Source organism: Podarcis melisellensis, assembly GCF_964234715.1.
Source record: "Podarcis melisellensis genome assembly, chromosome: 6".
NCBI lineage: Eukaryota > Metazoa > Chordata > Lepidosauria > Squamata > Lacertidae > Podarcis > Podarcis melisellensis.
The window spans coordinates 20,048,483-20,061,872 of record NC_138538.1 but is presented as its reverse complement, the minus strand read 5'-3'; the positions used below and the strand labels follow the sequence as shown (position 1 = coordinate 20,061,872).

Sequence of the window (13,390 nt, the reverse complement as noted above, 5' to 3'; positions counted from 1 at the left end):
TGGTTCTTCCAGATTAAACAGAATGGAGAGGAGGAGAGAGACAACCCAAGCACACTTGACAAATGTGAGGAGCGTCATATGCCAGAATCCCTCCTGTTCAATGCCTTACGTTTCAGCCTACAGCTGATTTCTTCACAGGAAGCACATAAGCAGGGAGATTTACTTGAGCTGATGCGAAACGCAGAGAATGCAAATTACAAGGCCTTCTTGGATCAGTGAATGGGGAAAGGTAGCATGCTGTGCTGTAAAAGTTGTGGGGCAAGAGAACACTTCCCTGTGTGATGTAGGAGGGTTCTACTCTTTTGTGAAACTGCCCAGCACATTTTGTCTTGTAATGCCGGAAGTAATTCGGGGCAGCTTTAGCAACCAGCATGGGATGTGATGCCACAAACTCAACTACAGAAAAAAACAAATCAAACCCCTTGTATTAAACCCCCTTTCCTGGCTAGGGAAGGACCAAGATGAAGGCCAGCATGCCTTCATCTTGTTGGGTGTCAGCTGTAGAAAGGAATGCATACTTTCATTTTTCTTTCTCCAATTTCTTTTCCTTTTTAAAAATAAATCTTGTACCAGTAGTGTCCGTGCTTCCTTTTAAAAAAAAAACAGCAGTTTTGTTTCAGCACTATGGTGTGTGTGTGTTTTTTAAAAAAACCTTATCATGTCTGAAAACCATTTTTAAAAAAATTCAGCAGTAGCTTCCCATACATCAACAACAAAAAACGGATTTGAAACTTCCCCAAATTTCATAACCAGCTTTCCATGCAGCATCAAGTGTGCTGATGTCTGAAGGAAAAATACAAGTTTAAAAGCACCACTGTGCATGCAGAGCTGGTTATGCAATTGAGGCCAGTGTAAAGATTTTGGCATGATAGGCAAGAATGCCCCCAGATGTGGGCCAAGAGGTGGTAGTTGAGTAAAATCAGGAAGATATAGCTTGCTATCAAATTGCAAGTTTGGAGTTAATGGTCTATTTGTTTAGGGATGGGAACAGAGTGGCCCTTTAGATGTTCTTGGACTCCAACCCCCATCAGTCTCAGCCATCATGGACAATGGTCAGGAATAATGGGACTTGTAGTCTAAAACATCTGGAGGGCCACAGATTTCTCATCCTTGATTTGGGGTAAGTAGGCTCAATGTCCAAAGAAGCAGTTGGAGAGAATGGGCAACAGAAATAGTGTCAAGGAGCTTAGAATATCCAGAAAAGTGGGTGCTACCGCCACAACATTTGGACATTACCCCAAAGATAGGAAGCTTTGTATAGGACTTCCGACCCATCAGGGAGCAAGTCTAATGAAGAATGGAGTAACTTGTTCGAATTGCGAAATATGAGATTTTTCTACTGTTCCTCAGGTATTGCTCAGTGCAATCCAAGACATGTCTACTCAGAAAGACACCCAACAGTGTTCAGTAGGGCTTACTCTCAAATACACGCTGCTCTGATTTGCCAGAAGCGGCTTAGTCATGCTGGCCACATGACCCGGAAGCTGTACGCCGGCTCCCTCGGCCAATAAAGCGAGATGAGCGCCGCAACCCCAGAGTCGGTCACGACTGCACCTAATGGTCAGGGGTCCCTTTACCTTTTTACACGTGCAAAGGATTATAGTCTTAGGATGTTTGTGTAATTGAATCTTGAATCTTGAACAGAAATAACCTGGATCCTAAAGCAATGCTACCACCATAAGTTTTCTAGACAGATTTTTAAAGGCAACGTTTTTAGGTTTTAAATAGTTACATGGACTGATGGAGTGGCTCCCTCCAAATAATCCCTAGATTTCTCCACAGAATTTCCGTGGCATAAGAAGTCCTAACCCAAATATTTACTGCAAATCTTCAGGTCAGTCTATCCCAGCCTAGCCAAATCTCTCCATGGTGAAGCTCAAATACAGTTTAAAATAATTTTACTGGTAGAGAACACCCATCTCAGCACTGTATAGGCAAGTTCCTTCATAGCTTTGGCTCCTCTGTTGAAGGGGATCACTTGCAGAGAGGAGAATGACTTGAGAGAGGGAAAAAATATATGTGAAAGAGAATTCGCCATTCAAGTAATGTCTTGGATTAAGACATAAGCACCTAGAGGAAGTAAAAAAGCAGAAATGGGCTCATCTCTGCAAACTCGAAATAAAAAGATCACTTCCTCACAATCCAGGCCATACTGACAAAGCGGCAAGAGGCTTCTGGCAACTAAGGTCAACTTCACGTCAGTCCCTTATCCCTCCTGGGGAAAAGCCCGCAAGAGCCGCGTGGAGCTTGTGTGCGGCTCTTGGGGACTTTTCCTGTCTGTCTTCCCCCTGCATTTGTTTCATAAGACGCACACACATTTGCCCTTACTTTTTAGGAGGGAAAAAGTGTGTCTTATAGAGCGAAAAATACGGTAGCGACAAAAAGTTATCAGAGAGAAAAGAATGTCTGGAAGCATTAAAGGTCACGAAGGTGGTGAATTATAGCTTTGGCCCCTACGAAGTTGACAGAAAATACAGCGTGGCTATCCGTGGTTTCAGGCACACCCAGGACAAGAAGGAAGATCCCTGGACCTGATTTAGGCACGATGTCAGGTTCTGTGGTGCTCAACTGATGCCTGATACCCATCTTATAGACCTGACAGAAGTCCATGGCTGCACATCGGGGGGGGGGGGAGCTGCATGTGGAACAGAGTGACACTGCCTTCTACTTATGGACTTCGCTTTCGGCACAAAACAGGTTGGACTCCCCCCCCCCCCATTATCAGCTTTGATATGATTTTCTTGTTCATAAATATCTGGTTTTATGGTTATTTAAGTGGCTTTGTTCTGCAAGATTTAAGAGAGAGGAACAACAACGGCTTTGAGCTTCTTCTTTTTTTTTAACAATCAAATGGTATATAATTTTTATGGAATAAACAAGGAATTGTTTGTTAATGTATGTTTCAAATATAATGTAGGTGTGCCAGACTATCGGGTCCAGTAAAAAGGGCAATAGATAAGAATGGGCAAATCTGTCTGTCAATTTCAGTCTCCCTTAGTTTCTCATTTTTCAAATATTAAATTTAATTCTCCATATTTCTGGAAGCAATTTGTGATTTAATTATTTTTTTAGAAATCCTCCTGAAAATTCATCAGCATTTTGCGCTAATGTCCTCATATGTCCTAATAAACATATTTTTGCAAGGAATTTTCTCAAATATAATGCATTCTTGTATGTTATTTCCATCAATATATGCATTTTTACATTTCCCTATTATAATGCATTTTTATACATACTGGTTGAAGAACTGCATTGTCAAATTCAGGGAAGTGTGAATTTCAAAAGATCGCTGTTTCAGTTTGCTTAGTTCAATAAGTGAAAATTGGGTAGTTTATCACCAAAATGCAGACAACATTGAATTTCCTCGCTATCCCTAGTGACAGGACATCAGCTTTGCATGCAGAACCTCCCATGCTCAAACTCCAGCATCTCCTGGTAGGATCAGTAAAGACTCTCTACCTAAAACCCTGGAAAGCCACAGCTAGTTATTGTGTAGACCAGTGGTGTCCAAACATTTTTCAAGGAGGGCCAGATGTGATGAAGTGAAGGGCCGTGAGGGCCGACCAAAGGCCAACCTTTTTTTTTTTTTTTAGAATTTTACCCCGGGAAATAAACTGTCACAGGGGCCAGATTAAAATGACCGGCAGGCCGGATTAGGCCCCCAAGATGGACTTTGGGCATGGCTGGTGTAGACACTACTAAGCTAAATGGAACAATGTTCTGACTCGCTATAATGTAGATCCCTATGTTCTACGTTTGGCCAATAAAGCGAGATGAGCGCCGCAACCCCAGAGTTGGTCACGACTGGACCCAATGGTCAGGGGTCCCTTTACCTTTATGTTCTTAACAAATGGACATTCAAACCTGTCATGCATTTTAAACATGAAGTGGGAAAACAAAACCACTGCATTAAAGCAACAAGGCAAAACAGATTAGATTTATGTAAAATTCCCTTGTATATGACATCAAACGAACACTCAGTTGCCTGTTGTGTCGGTGAATTGGATTTAGCTATGTGTCTTCCATGCAGATACAGCTGTGAAGAGAGATGAAGGAAGTGGTTGTCCAATACTTACAAAAGGCTGCTAAATCATGCCTCTGTTCAAAGACCTTTATGGAAATACCTGCGGAAACAAAGGCTAAAGACAAATTCCAGACAAGCCATTTTAATTTGCAGCTGCAAAAACAAAAGCCTGTTGCACCATTGTCACGGCCACCCAGGACGGGTCCCAGCTCACAAGAGACCTCACTCCGTTGCAGTTTATTTACAGGAAAAGTTTATTGAAGATTTCTGCTTCTCGTACAGTTCAGCATCGTGGCCGTACGTCTGTCACGTTAGACCGCTGAAGTCCCCTCTGACTCCTCCCCTCTTCCACACCAACTTAATAGCCTGGCTCTAGACCACCTCTTCCTCTCCTTTCTTTTCCGCAGGGTCTTCCTGCCCCCCTGGGTTCCCTCTCTCCGTGACTCGCCTGAGGCTGAATCCTCTGCCGCCTCTTCCCCCCTCCTTCTGGCTTTAGGGCCGGGCTCCTCCCCTGAGCTCTCTCCACTTCCGCGCGCCTCTACGTTTGAACTTGGCGCGCGTACGTTGCTGCTGACCTTTCTTTCGACCGCTACACCACCCCTTGTTCTGCTCTCCACCCTTTCCGGCTGAACACCTTGCTCCAACCCCCTTTCTCTGTTCTCTCCTAATCCTGCTCCCTCCGAGAGGCTGACGACTCCACCCCCTTTACTCCGTTCCGGCTGAGACGCCTCTTGCTGCGTCTGTCTTCCACTGGGCTCCTCTCCGCTTCTCCCTTCTCCTCCCTTTTGCTTGATTAAGGTAACCCCCTTTTGAGAATCCTCTGACTCGCTGCTCAGACTCGTGGATTCCCTCAGAATTCCGTCATCTTCTTCCTCATCCTTCTGCCCCTCCTCCCACTCGCTCTCCGTCTCCTCTGTCATCTCCTCCTCTCTCCCAGAAACCCTGACATCCATCCCCCCCTCGAAGCCCCCCCTTCCCCCCTCCCGCTCGCCGGGTGCAGGTTGAGGAAAACGTGGTTCTTCCGGGGTCGGTTCAGGATACAAGTTGTCCACTTCAACGTTCTCCTCTGTCATCTCCGTATATGTGTGTTCGAACTCGGGTTCCCCACCCACAGACATCACAGTCTCTTCCTCCATCACTGCTTCTCCTGGCGCTGCCTGCCAAGGACCTACCATCCATCTCTGACTCCATGCCTCCCTTGGCTGATCCACCCACCAACAAGGGCCTGTCTCCTCCCCCCCCAGTCTCGGATCCCTGGTCGGGCTTGTTTCGGGCGTATGGCCCTCGGGTGAGGAGAAACCCTCGAACGCGCTGTCTGACAAAGTGGGCGTGAAAAGCCAATCATCAAAATACTCCTCGGGCATGGGCTTGTGCGGAAAAAGTGCATGGAACTCCTCCTTCAACAGGGGTTCGTCCAACGCGTAACCCGGCACCCAGCTATTGGCAGAGGCCGGAGTGCCTTCCCTGGCTAGAAAATATTCAACTCCCTCCTCCCCCCATCTCGAGTCCAGTATCTCTGTGACCTCGTTAAGAGGTTCTGGTCTTGGCGATTCCCCCCCCTCAGGCGCCCTCCTACGTGGCTCTGGGAGTGCTCCTGACTCTTGAAACCTGTGTGGGGTTTTGTAGGGAGTGAGCACCGACCTATGAAAGACCGGGTGCACCCTGGAACCCTCCGGAAGGGCTAGACGAAAAGCCACCGGATTGATCTTAGCCTCAACTTGATATGGCCCTAGCTGCCTGTGTCCTAACTTCTTCTTGGCCAATGACCTGGCCGGCATCGCGTGGGCTGCTAACCACACCCAGTCCCCAATCTGGATGTCCTCTCCCGCCCTCCTGTGCTTATCGGCCTGCACCTTATACGCCTGTTTTGCCAGCTCCAAATGTCTCCGCAGCTCCTCGTGCACCTCTTGCAACTCCGCTGCAAACTGGTCGGCATCTTGAGGCCCCCCCCCTCCTGGTGCCGCAAATCTCGGGAAGGTTCTGGGATGACGGCCATTGTTCGCGAAGAAAGGCGTCACCCCGGTGGATGCGTGTTTCGTGTTGTTGTAGGCGAATTCAGCCATCGGCAGATAGTCCACCCACGCCGCAGGTCGCTGGTTGGCGTAGCACCGCAGGTACTGCTGCATGATCGCGTTGACCCTCTCCGCTTGACCGTTGGTTTGTGGATGTCTCGCCGATGTCAGGTTGATTTTGACGTGCAAGATGCCCAGAAGCTTTCGCCAGAAAGTGGAAACAAACTGGCGCCCCCTGTCGGACAAGACGGACTGCGGAAGTCCATGCACTCTGAAGACGTGATCGATGAAGAGCTTTGCGGTCTGTTCTGCCGTCGCCACCTTGGCACAAGGGATGAAATGCGCCATCTTGGTGAACAAGTCCACCACCACTAACACCGCCGTCTTACCTCTGGAGCTGGGCAGGTCCGTAACAAAGTCCAACGCTACCCTCTCCCACGGTTGCTGCGGTGTCTCCAGCGGTTCTAGCAATCCCGCCTGCTTCTGGTGCACTGGTTTGGACCTCTGGCAGATATCACACCTGGCGACGTAGTCCGCCACCTCTCCTCTCATCTGGGGCCACCAAAAGTCTCTAGCCACCAACTCCATCGTCTTCTCTTTGCCGAAATGGCCTGCACTAGGGGCGTCATGCAATTGTTGCAGAACCTTGGCTCGAAGATCGTCGGTGGGCACGTAAAGGGCACCCTTACGAGTCAAAAGTCCATCTTGCAATTGGAACTCATCGTTGTCTCGCGACCCTCCGCGTAGCTCCTCCATCTTGGACTGTGCAAACTGATCCCTTTGCAACGCGCGTCGCACCGCGTCCAGGTCGACTGCGATGGTAGCGCACGTCCACGCCTGCGGTGCGAAAATGTGCTTTGCTGCGATTGGAGCTGCTTCCTCCAAGTATTGCGGCTTTCGGGACAGCGCGTCTGCAATAACATTGGAGTCTCCTGGGATGTATTCTATTTTGAAGTCGAAATCCGCAAAGAACTCCGCCCAGCGCATGTGTCGCTGGGTCTGTAACTTAGCCGTCCGCCAATACTCTAAGTTCTTGTGATCCGTGCGGACTTGCACCGTGTGCTTGGCTCCTATTAAGAAGTGTCGCCACGCTTTGAAAGCTGCATGAATGGCCAACAACTCCCTGTCCCATATGGTATAATTGCGCTCCGTCTTGCTGAGCTTCCGGGAGTAGAACGCACCCGGTCTCCAGTTGCCTTGTGAATCCTCTTGCAAAAGAACGGCCCCAACCGCTCTGTCTGACGCATCGGTCTCTACCCGCATGGGTCTGCCGGGATTCACGTGGAGCAGCTGCTCTTCGGAGGCGAAAAGACCTTTAAGCGTCCGGAAGGACCGCTCCGCTTGTTCGGTCCAGACGAACTTCTTCTTCTTGGAACTGAGGGTGTCAGTGATAGCCGCCGTCGCGTTCGCAAAACCTTTAATAAACTTGCGGTAAAAATTGGCAAAGCCGATGAACCTCTGGACCTCTTTCCGATTTCGAGGGCTTTTCCAGTCCAACAGCGCTTGAACCTTAGCCCTGTCCATGGCCAGTCCCTCGTCGGACAACTTGTAGCCAAGGAAATCAACCTCTCTGACATCAAACTGGCATTTTTCCAACTTGGCGTACAACCTGTGGTCCTTCAGCCTCTGCAGGACCTCCCTCACGTCCTTATCGTGATCCTCCGGCGATTCCGAGAAAATCAGGATATCGTCGAGAAAGCAGACACACTTCTTGTAGAGGAGACCTGCTAGCACGTGGTGCATAAATGCTTGAAAAACGTGGCTGCCATTTTGGAGACCGAAAGGCATGACTCTGTATTCGTATGTGCCCAGAGGGGTGAACATGGCGGTCTTCCACTCATCTCCTTTCCGGATGCGGATGAGATTGTAAGCTCCACGTAGGTCCAGCTTGGTGAAAATCTTGCCCCTCCTGACGGTCGCTAAAAGGTCGTCAATCTTGGGCATGGGGAAAGCTTTGGGCTTAGTCAAGCTGTTTATGAACCTGTAATCCACTATAAGCCTTTTTTGGGGCGTGTTTTTCTTCTTCACAAAGAACACAGGGCTGCCACCCGCTGCTTTAGATTCCTGGATGAAACCTCGCTTGAGGTTATGGTCTATGAACTCCCGAAGCTCTTGCATCTCGTCTTCCGACATGGAGTACAGCTTGGCAGCAGGCAGTTGCGCCCCTGGCACTAAATCAATCGCGCAGTCGTAAGGTCTGTGAGGCGGCAACTTGTCAGCTTCCTTCTCACAGAAAACCTCCAAGAAGTCCTGGTACTTGTGAGGCACTGTTTGCACCATACCCAGATGCAACTGCTGCTCGGCTTCTCCTCCCTGATCGGTCTGAAAGCAATGCTGAGCACAATACGATGAACAAAAGGTGATCTGCCGCTGGTACCACGCAACCGCGGGACTGTGCCTCTCCAGCCAACTCATGCCTAACACGATGGGCGTGTCCGATAAGTGGGTGACATTGAAACTAATAAGTTCTCGATGGTTGCCAATCTGCATCATCATGGGAGGGGTTTGCTGCACCACTTGCCCCCCCAGCAACTTCCTGCCGTCTACCGTGACCACGTTTAGAGGCGTCGTTGCAGGCAGGAGCGCCATGTTGTGCTGCTTAACGAACTGCAGTCCCACGAAGTCGGCGTTGCTTCCCGAATCGATCGTTATTGGAACCTCGAGGAGTCTCCCATCAGGCAACTGGAGTGTTGCTGTGAGCAGAACTGCCGGTCTGGGAGGCAAAGGGTCCACGCTCTGCAGTGATGCTGGGGGCTTGTCTACAGATCCGCCTGGCTGAGCCCCAGTAGCTCTGCTTCCAGCCAGGCACTGTCGTTTCCCTGAAGCTGCTCCCCTGGTTGCACCTCTGCTGTTACAGTTGCCAGTGCTGCAGTGTGCTTCTGGAGCCTCTGGGGGCACTCTTTCGCCATATGGTGCGCACTGTCACAGATGTAACACTTCCTGGTTCCTCTAGGAGGCTTCGCTTTGGCTGCACCAGGGACAGGGCTCTGGGATGGCTTCTGAGCCCTAGCACCACCAATCTCCATTGGCTCCTCGCTGTCCTTCCCCATTGGCGAGGGGTGCGCACGGCTGAAATCCCTGTGCACAAAAGGGAGAGTCCTCGCTTGCGCACGCGCTTGGGGCCCGTCCTCCTCGTGCCACGGACGTCCCTCATGTCGAATTCCAATAGCTAAAGCCCGTTGCACCACGTCTTCTAGGGTCTGGGGTCTGTCCCCCCTAGCGATCTCATCCTTGATGGGGGGGCTCAATCCCTCCCAAAAAAGATCTCTGACCGGCTTACTGTCCTTTGGCCAATCTAAGGCGGTGAGCAATGCAAAAAATTTAGAGTGGTATTGGCGCACAGTCGCTTTCCCCTGCCTCAGCCCGTGCATTTGACGGCGCGCAATGTCCACATCCACAGAGGATTGAAAACAAGAATCCATCGCTTTGATGAACGCAGTTGAATTGCGACGGGCCGGTCCATCTTCGCGCCACAGATTGCGTAGCCAAGCCCTGGCCTCCCCATGCAGGTGCGAAACAATGAACCCCACTTTCTCCTCCTCATCTTTAAAATCGTGACGGAGTAAATGCAGTGCATATACGACGTCCGCTCTGAAATTGGGATAGTCTTGCAAGTTGCCATTAAAATGCGGAACCAGGGCACCCCCCCTCCGTCCAAGCGCAATGCCCTCCGCTCTGGAACCTGGGGCCCCCGCCCTGTCCGCGTGTTCCCACCTTGCCTGCAAATCCTGGCACGTCTTCTCCAAGTCGTCATTCTTCTTCTGCGAAGCAATGACTGCCGATGTGAGAGCGGTAACCTGATCTCGCAGTGCAACCAGCTGCTCCTCAGCGCTCATGGCTGCTCCCGTTCGTGAGCTTCGCAAAAAAAATTTTTTGCTTTCTGAGAGGGGACTTACTGTCACGGCCACCCAGGACGGGTCCCAGCTCACAAGAGACCTCACTCCGTTGCAGTTTATTTACAGGAAAAGTTTATTGAAGATTTCTGCTTCTCGTACAGTTCAGCATCGTGGCCGTACGTCTGTCACGTTAGACCGCTGAAGTCCCCTCTGACTCCTCCCCTCTTCCACACCAACTTAATAGCCTGGCTCTAGACCACCTCTTCCTCTCCTTTCTTTTCCGCAGGGTCTTCCTGCCCCCCTGGGTTCCCTCTCTCCGTGACTCGCCTGAGGCTGAATCCTCTGCCGCCTCTTCCCCCCTCCTTCTGGCTTTAGGGCCGGGCTCCTCCCCTGAGCTCTCTCCACTTCCGCGCGCCTCTACGTTTGAACTTGGCGCGCGTACGTTGCTGCTGACCTTTCTTTCGACCGCTACACCACCCCTTGTTCTGCTCTCCACCCTTTCCGGCTGAACACCTTGCTCCAACCCCCTTTCTCTGTTCTCTCCTAATCCTGCTCCCTCCGAGAGGCTGACGACTCCACCCCCTTTACTCCGTTCCGGCTGAGACGCCTCTTGCTGCGTCTGTCTTCCACTGGGCTCCTCTCCGCTTCTCCCTTCTCCTCCCTTTTGCTTGATTAAGGTAACCCCCTTTTGAGAATCCTCTGACTCGCTGCTCAGACTCGTGGATTCCCTCAGAATTCCGTCATCTTCTTCCTCATCCTTCTGCCCCTCCTCCCACTCGCTCTCCGTCTCCTCTGTCATCTCCTCCTCTCTCCCAGAAACCCTGACAACCATCAAGTCTTAGGGCGCATTTGCAGACTGAAATTTTGAAGGGTAAATCTGATGTACATCCTGTTTACCTCCCCACCCACCCTATGCATCTACAACTTCATCCAGTGCTGTTCCTTGACTTCCTGCTGTTCACATACGATAGATGGCACAGGGTGCAAGTAGCATTATGGAAGAATTTGCAGTACATATTGTACCTGTATAACTTCTAAAGCAGAATGTGCTCCTTTGTTTTCTAAGAAGATACACAATTTCACATGAGATACTTCTTGTTATCTGCAATTGCAAATTAATGTTATTTGTTTATTGTAGTAGGCTTGGTATTTGTGCAGACACAACAATGCATGTTGAAATCTCAAGCGCATTTTACTTAAGAATGTAATCCTGCTGCTGTTAGTGGGTCTTTATTGTATTATTTATTCTTGAATGGGTGATCACTCTTTACAAACTACTGAGGTCAGTGGAAATTTATGGGTTAAAGCAATTAAAGCTCAGTTGCATAAAGTAGAAGCAGGAACACGCCTCACTTTAACATATTTAGCTAGATCAATGGTGCCCTCAAGTGGAGAAAAGCCATTTCAAGCCCAGCTAGAATCTCTCCAAAAATTCAGACACCACATCCACACCATACATTTTTAAGCACCGTTATACCATTTTAACAGTCATGGCTTCTCACAAAGAATCTTAGAAACTTTAATGGTGTTGAGAGTTGTTAGGGGACCCTTATTCCCTGCACAGAGCTACAATTCTTAGAGTGGTTTGACAATCAATCTGTGAAGGGAATAAGGGTCTTGTAACAACTCTAAACGGGACACAGGTGGCGCTGTGGGTTAAAGCCTCAGCGCCTAGGACTTGCTGATCGAAAGGTCGGCGGTTCGAATCCCTGCTGCGGGGTGCGCTCCCGCTGCTCGGTCCCAGCGCCTGCCAACCTAGCAGTTCGAAAGCACCTCCGGGTGCAAGTAGATAAATAGGGACCGCTTACCAGCGGGAAGGTAAACGGCGTTTCCGTGTGCAGCTCTGGCTCGCCAGAGCAGTGATGTCACACTGGCCATGTGACCCGGAAGTGTCTCCGGACAGCGCTGGCCCCTGGCCTCTTAAGTGAGATGGGCAGTGCACAACCCCAGAGTCTGTCAAGACTGGCCCGTATGGGCAGGGGTACCTTTACCTTTAACAACTCTAAAGGACTCTTAACAAACTATAGATCCCAGCCCCCCCCTTGCCTTCATCTCTTCCTCTCCTTGCCAATGGCAACAGCTGGGAAGACATCATAGTTATTTATTCAGACCTCATAATGGTACGTGGACCTTAGCGGTGATTTAAATGAGTGTTGTTGTTTGAAAAATAGCCCTCTATACAATGGGTGGGGAAACATCACAAACAGTTGTAGAAGGTGTTATCCAGCACAAGATCTGCATTCTCTTGTAGGGAACCTTCCAGGAGTTGCATGCTAGTGTAGAGCAGGGTCAGAGGCATAGAGAAGTGGAACAGCAAGTGTGACTCTTATCTTCGTACCGTGGGCTCCATATAGCTGTGCAGAAGCCATAGTTTTCTATGCTCCCACCCATCTCTCTCAACCCAGTTAAGCAGGAAGCACCATCGCAGTTCATGGAAAACAGACAAAAGTACCTCAGAAGTGTGTGGAACAAGTCTGTTTAGGAAAATGGTATCAGGAACTGGAGAGCTGCAGTTGGCCCACGTTGTAGAGGTTTCCTATTCCTGTCACACTGGGTTGCATCCCTGCTTCCCTTTGGGCTCCTATTCTGCCTCTCATGGGGTTCCACATGAAAACATCTACTGGTAGGTCCCCCTCTTTGAGGCACATCTAGTCACTGCTTAAAGGAATCAGAGCTGCAAGAAAAGGTTTGTGCAGATTTGGCTTTTGTGTGTCACCAAGAGGGAAAGTTGGGTGTCTTCCAGTACATCAGATTTCACAGCAGGATGACAGGTCAGGGATGTTGGTCCTTGGCATTTGATTGGCATTAAACTGACAAGCATGATCCTGGCAAGCCAATAAAGGTTAATTATACAAAGCTGTGACTGTCAGGACAATTTATGTCCAAGCTGGTAACATTTCATTGGGTTTTGGCATCACAAGAACATCCTTAAAATGCTGCTGTCCCCAAAATCTCTATTCGAATCTCTATTCGAATCTCTTGTGAAGAAAGATTAAATCCTGCTCTACAAGTTCAAGAACAGTTTCAATGAACTTACAACCTATAGTAGACATTTTATACATTATAACATGCTAATCTATAGGCAAAAAAGAAAGGATTTGCTTAATTTGGTCACATACACACCTGACAGTAGTCTTATTAAAAAGGTAAAAGGACCCCTGACCATTCGGTCCAGTCGTGACCGACACTGGGGTTGTGGCGCTCATCTCACTTTATTGGTCAAGGGAGCCGGCGTACAGCTTCTGGGTCATGTGGCCAGCATGACTAAGCCGCTTCTGGCGAACCAGAGCAGCACACAGAAATGCCGTTTACCGTCCCGCTGGAGCGGTACCTATTTATCTACTTGCACCTTGATGTGCTTTCAAACTGCTAGGTGGGCAGGAGCAGGGACCAAGCAACGGGAGCTCACCCCATCGTGGGGATTGGAACTGCCGACCTTCTGATCAGCAAGTCCTAGGCTCTGTGGTTTAACCCACAGCGCCACCCGCGTCCCAACCTAGTCTTATTAAGAAGTTGTT

General features: G+C 49.5%; 1 long non-coding RNA gene across 1 annotated transcript; it reads right to left on the bottom strand.

Moving 5' to 3' along the window:
* Positions 1-3,065: 3,065 nt before the first annotated feature.
* LOC309371674 lies at positions 3,066-11,939 on the bottom strand. The gene is made up of 3 exons (XR_014169254.1): positions 11,874-11,939; positions 10,693-11,498; positions 3,066-4,193 (listed from the first exon to the last, which is right to left on the bottom strand). It is a non-coding gene; the product is annotated as an uncharacterized lncRNA (long non-coding RNA).
* Between the last annotated feature and the right edge of the window lie 1,451 nt (positions 11,940-13,390).